The 6,135-nt window shown below is 38.7% G+C and overlaps 1 pseudogene; it reads right to left on the reverse strand.

The window, feature by feature from the left end:
• Window positions 1–1,997: 1,997 nt before the first annotated feature.
• LOC134361298 (small ribosomal subunit protein eS25-like) lies at window positions 1,998–2,479 on the reverse strand (annotated as a pseudogene).
• Window positions 2,480–6,135: the final 3,656 nt, after the last annotated feature.

Genomic DNA, 6,135 nt, shown 5'->3' on the forward strand with positions numbered 1-6,135 from the left:
GGCCCCTGGTAGAGAAATTCTAGAGCAGCATAGATGTGCCTTTCTGAGTCTTAGCTGTCTTGCATTTTGAGGACTGTTGTCTCCCCACCTCACACCCCACCACTTCACCCCAGCACTCTTGGCCCATGGTAGCGTTAGCGAGGTACCTGAAAAAGAGGCTGTTTTCCCCACTAAGGATATTAGGGACAGAGAAGAATGGAGAGGCAAGCTCACAGCAGTCTAGAACTCTTTCTCTCTTAACTGATAACCCAGAGACACTGAGTTCCCTAAATGAATATCAGGTTTATTTGGCCAGCCTCTTGAGACACTGTGACCTGAAGAACATATCAGGGAAAGGCCACGCAATGTAAGAAATAGCCTGGCACTGACAGAGCTGCAGACTAGGTTCAAGCCTAGCTCTGGGCTTATTGTGCTTGGTGAGCTGGGACAAGCTCCCAGCCTTCTATGAGTCTCAGTTTCCCCATGGGTCAAATGAGGGGGTTGAGACAGAAGATTTCAAGTCCCCTCAGCTTCATTATTCTGTCAGAGAAGCCACCTGTGACCCTGCTTCTTGTGCTTGAACCGCTAGGGGGCCCTGCCAGGAAAGAAACAAAAGAAACGAGTGCATACTAAGACTGCTGTCCTGGCTGTGTGCATGTTCTCACAAGTCCTAGCCTCACAGCTCAGGAGAACACACGGAAGGTTTGTCCTATCAAGATTGTTTGTAATCCAGAAAACTGTGACCCACTTGAAAGCCCACTGATAGTGACTAGTGAATTACTAAATATCAGTACCATAGCACAATTTGCAGCCATTAACACAACAGAAGCAGATCTTTAGCTGCTGACATGGAAGGATGTCCAAAATACATATATTGATAAGTAAAAAAAAAAAAAAAAAAAAAAAACCAGGGTCATAGACCACTATAAATAGTATGATTTTGTTTATGTGAACAACCAAAATAACAAACAAAAATGCAACCCAAGAATCTCTTAATAAACATGGAGAAGAAAGGACTTTCCAACAATGATTCAAAAGCCAAAAGCCATAAAACAAACGATTGAAAAATGTAAAAAGAAAAAACATTTTTAAATAAAACCAATGCATAGAAAAACAATACAACATTAGCAAAGTCAAAAATAAACAATTAGGAAATCTAAAAAAACAAATCGTAACTCATGTTACATACTGATGGCTTGTCTCAGTAATGAGTACAGACCCCAGAAATCAATAAGAACACAAATAACCCAACAGAAAAATGGGCAAAAGATATGACAGTTCACAGAAGAGAAAATATTAATGGCTCTAAAATACATAAAAGATATTCAACCTAAAATAAGAGCAAAGCAAATTAAAATCACATCAAGATACTACTCATCACTTCTCAGACTGCAGACATCAGATAGCATTCCACTGGTGAGGCTGTGAAGAACGAGGCCCTCACACAAGGTGCTCGTGGGGATATATTAGTACAGACCTTTACAGAAAGCAATTTGGAAATATTTATAAAAATTATAAATGCATATGACCTTTTGCCCAGCAATTTTATTTCTGAAAATATGTCCTACAAATATACTTGAAAACATGCAAAATGATGTATCTATAAGATTGTTAATTGCGGCACTATTCATAGTAGCAAAGGATTGGAAATAACCTAAATGTCCAAACAGGAATGATCACAAAATTGTGACACAGTCATACAACGGAATGTTACGTAGCTATAACAAAAAATGAGGAAGCTGTCTCATATATGAATATGGAAGGATTTCTAATCCGAATTCAGTGAAAAAATGTGAAACACAGAACAGTATTATAGTTATAGGAGATAATATACATTTGTTGTTGCTTGTGACTGTATCTTTTAAATCTGAAGACTATATAAGAAATAAAGCACTACACTGATTGTCTGTTGGGGGAAGGGAGAACGGGGGAAGAGAGTGGGAAGAAGCCTTTACGTTTTTTTAAAACATGTGCTACTTACTTTTGCCCACATAATATTTTCTTTTTTTCTTTTTTTTTTTTTTTTGACTTAATAAAGTTTTATTTTTCCAAACATACAGTTGGTTGGACCTGTTCATGCATCTTCACCAGCAGCTGGGGCATCTCCACCCTTGGTATTCCTGGTGTAAATTACTTGAGCTCTGTGCTTTGAAACCAGTTTGATAAGTCCTTTACTAAGGAGCTCCTGAAGGGCTGCCCTGGCCAGGGAACCACGAATCTTCAGTCTCTCAGAGACCACAGCTGGGGTTATAAGTTTATAGTTGGGAACTTCCTTACAGAGTTTGTCATACGTAGCTTTGTCAAACAAGACTAGGTTATTGAGCTTATCCCGAACTTTGCCTTAGGACCACTTCTTCTTTTTGGCCTTGCCCCCAGATTTGTTCACTGGATCTTTGTCTTTCTTGGCTGACTTTCCGGCATCTTTCTTCTTCTTGTCGTCCTTGGGCGTCATCGCGAAGCTCCGAGAGCACCTGTGACGACTGCAGCCTACCTAAGATGTCGGACAAAAAAAGAAAAAAAAAAAAAGCCCACATAATATCTTCTAGTCAATTCTATTTAATTTTGTGATGTCATACCAAATTAACTTCACAGCCCAATAATAGGTTAGAGCCCATAGTCTAAAAACTTCAGAAGTGCCAGTCTTCACTTGCTCATGTTATAAAGCTATGTGGGCCAATTGGCCACAATGGGGCCACATCTCCAGGCCCCAACAATCTAAGCAGCAATGTCTTATTTTCTCTGGTCGGGCTTTATATAGCAACTGTGGATATGTGTGCCTCCCCTGAGAAAAGCCCCACTTCTTTTTTTTTTTTTTTTTTTTAAAGATGACCAGTAAGGGGATCTTAACCCTTGACTTGGTGTTGTCAGCACCACGCTCACCCAGTGAGCGAACTGGCCATCCCTATATAGGATCCGAACCCGTGGCCTTCGTGTTATCAGCACCACACTCTCCCAAGTGAGCCACAGGCCAGCCCTAAAAGCTCCACTTCTATGCCTACTTGTGTACGTGTGGCTAGGTGATTTTATATTCAAGTCACAAAAGGATTCTTTTTGTTTTTGTTTTGTTTTAGTTTAGTTTTTGTTTTGTGGAGAGCTCCACGTCACTGGAGGTGTGTGAGCAGGGACTGCATATACGTCATACAGAGATTCAGCTTTGGAACCATGGTTAAACCATGTGACCTCCATGCCTTTTTTCCTACTATTATTTTATTGCAGTAAAACATATAACACACAATGTGCCATTTTAACCATTTTGAAGTGTTCAATTAAGTGGTATTAATGACATCCACGATGTTATGCAACCATCATCACTTTCTATTTTCAAAATTTTCTGTTACCATAAACAGAAACTCTATACCCTTTAAGTAATAACTGTCCATTTCCCCTTTCCCATAGCCCCTGGTAACCTCTTTTTTTTTTTTCCTTAATTTTATTTTGTCAATATACAATGTGGTTGATTATTGTGGCCCATTACTGAAACCACCCTCCCTCCTCCCTCTATCCCCTCCCACCCAACAATGTCCTTTCTGTTTGCTTGTCGTATCAACTTCAAACAATTGTAGTTGTTGTGTCTTCTCCCCCCCGCCGCCGTCTTTTTTTTTGTGTGTGTGTGTGTGTGTGAATTTATTTATTTATTTTTAGCTCCCACCAATAAGTGAGAACATGTGGTATTTCTCTTTCTGTGCCTGACTTGTTTCACTTAATATAATTCTCTCAAGGTCCATCCATGTTGTTGCAAATGGCAGTATTTCATTCATTTTTATAGCTGAGTAGTATTCCATTGTGTAGATGCACCACATTTTCCGTATCCACTCATCCGATGATGGACATTTGGGCTGGTTCCAACTCTTGGCTATTGTAAAGAGTGCTGCGATGAACATTGAGGAAAAGGTATACCTTCGACTTGATGATTTCCATTCCTCTGGGTATATTCCCAACAGTGGGATAGCTGGGTCATATGGCAGATCTATCTGCAATTGTCTGAGGAACCTCCATACCATTTTCCATAGAAGCTGCACCATTTTGCAGTCCCACCAACAATGTATGAGAGTTCCTTTTTCTCCGCAACCTCGCCAGCATTTATCGTTCAGAGTCTTTTGGATTTTAGCCATCCTAACTGGGGTGAGATGGTATCTCAGTGTAGTTTTGATTTGCATTTCCCGGATGCTGAGTGATGTTGAGCATTTTTTCATATGTCTGTTGGCCATTTGTATATCTTCCTTAGAGAAATGCCTACTTAGCTCTTTTGCCCATTTTTTAATTGGGTTGCTTGTTTTTTTCTTGTAAAGTTGTTTGAGTTCCTTGTATATTCTGGATATTAATCCTTTGTCAGATGTATATTTTGCAAATATTTTCTCCCACTCTGTTGGTAGTCTTTTAACTCTGTTAATTGTTTCTTTGGCTGTGCAGAAGCTCTTTAGTTTGATATAATCCCATTTGTTTATTTTTCCTTTGGTTGCCCGTGCTTTTGGGGTCATATTCATGAAGTCTGTGTCCAGTCCTATTTCCTGAAGTGTTTCTCCTATGTTTTCTTTAAGAAGTTTTATTGTTTCAGGGTGTATATTTAATTCTTTAATCCATTTTGAGTTGACTTTAGTGTACGGTGAAAGGTATGGGTCTAGTTTCATTCTCCTGCATATGGATATCCAGTTCTCCTAGCACCATTTGCTAAAGAGGCAGTCTCCTCCCCAGTGTATAGGCTTGGTGCCTTTGTCAAAGACCAGATGGCTGTAGGTGTGTGGGTTGATTTCTGGATTCTCTATTCTATTCCATTGATCAGTGTGTTTGTTTTTATGCCAGTACCATATTGTTTTGGTTATTATAGCTTTGTAGTATAGTTTAAAGTCAGGTAGTGTTATGCCTCCAGCTTTATTTTTTTTTTTTGCTCAGCTTTGCTTTGGCTATGCATGGTCTTTTATTATTCTATATAAATGTCTGGATAGTTCTTTCCATTTCTGAGAAAAATGTCATTGGAATTTTGATGGGGATTGCATTGAATTTGTATATCACTTTGGGTAGTATGGACATTTTCACTATGTTGATTCTTCCAATCCAAGAGCATGGGATATCTTTCCATCTTCTTGTATCCTCTCTAATTTCTCTCAGCAGTGGTTTGTAATACTCATTACAGAGATTTTTTAACTCAATTCCTAAGTATTTTATTTTTTTGGTAGCTATTGTAAATGGGCAGGCTTTCTTGATTTCTCCTTCTGCATGTTCACTATTGGACAATAGAAATGCTACTGATTTTTGTGTGTTGATTTTGTATCCTGCTACTGTGCTGAAATCATTTATCACCTCCAAGAGTTTTTTTGTAGACGCTTTAGGCTGTTCGATATATAGGACCATGTCATCTGCAAACAGGGACAGTTTGACTTCATCTTTTCCAATCTGGATGCCCTTTATTTCCTTCTCTTCTCTGATTGCTTTGGCTAGTACTTCCAACACTATGTTGAATAGGAGTGGTGAGAGTGGGCATCCTTGTCTAGTTCCTGTTCTTAAAGGAAAAGCTTTCAGCTTTTCCCCATTCAGGATGATATTGGCAGTGGGTTTATCGTATATGGCTTTGATAATGTTGAGATACTTTCCGTCTATAACTAACTTATAGAGGGTCTTTGTCATGAATGAGTGTTGAATTTTATCAAATGCTTTTTCAGCATCTATAGAGATGATCATATGGTCCTTGTGCTTGAATTTATTAATATGGTGTATCACATTTATTGATTTGCATATGTTGAACCAACCTTGCATCCCTGGGATGAATCCCACCTGATCGTGGTGAATAATTTTACGTATGTGTTGCTGTATTCTGTTTGCTAGTATTTTAGTGAGAATTTTTGCATCTATATTCATCAAGGATATCGGCCTATAGTTTTCTTTTTTGGTTATATCTTTACCTGGTTTTGGTATCAGGATGATGTTTGCTTCATAGAATGAGTTTGGGAGATTTGCGTCTGTTTCAATCTTTTGGAATAGTTTGTAAAGAATTGGTATCAATTCCTCTTCGAATGTTTGGTAAAATTCTGCTGTGAATCCATCTGGTCCTGGGCTTTTCTTTGTTGGGAGCTTTCTGATAACAGCTTCTATCTCCTTTATTGTTATTGGTCTGTTCAGATTTTCTACATCTTCATAGCCCCTGGTAACCTCTAATCTACT

The sequence above is a fragment of the Cynocephalus volans genome, chromosome 1 (genome assembly GCF_027409185.1).
Source record: "Cynocephalus volans isolate mCynVol1 chromosome 1, mCynVol1.pri, whole genome shotgun sequence".
NCBI lineage: Eukaryota > Metazoa > Chordata > Mammalia > Dermoptera > Cynocephalidae > Cynocephalus > Cynocephalus volans.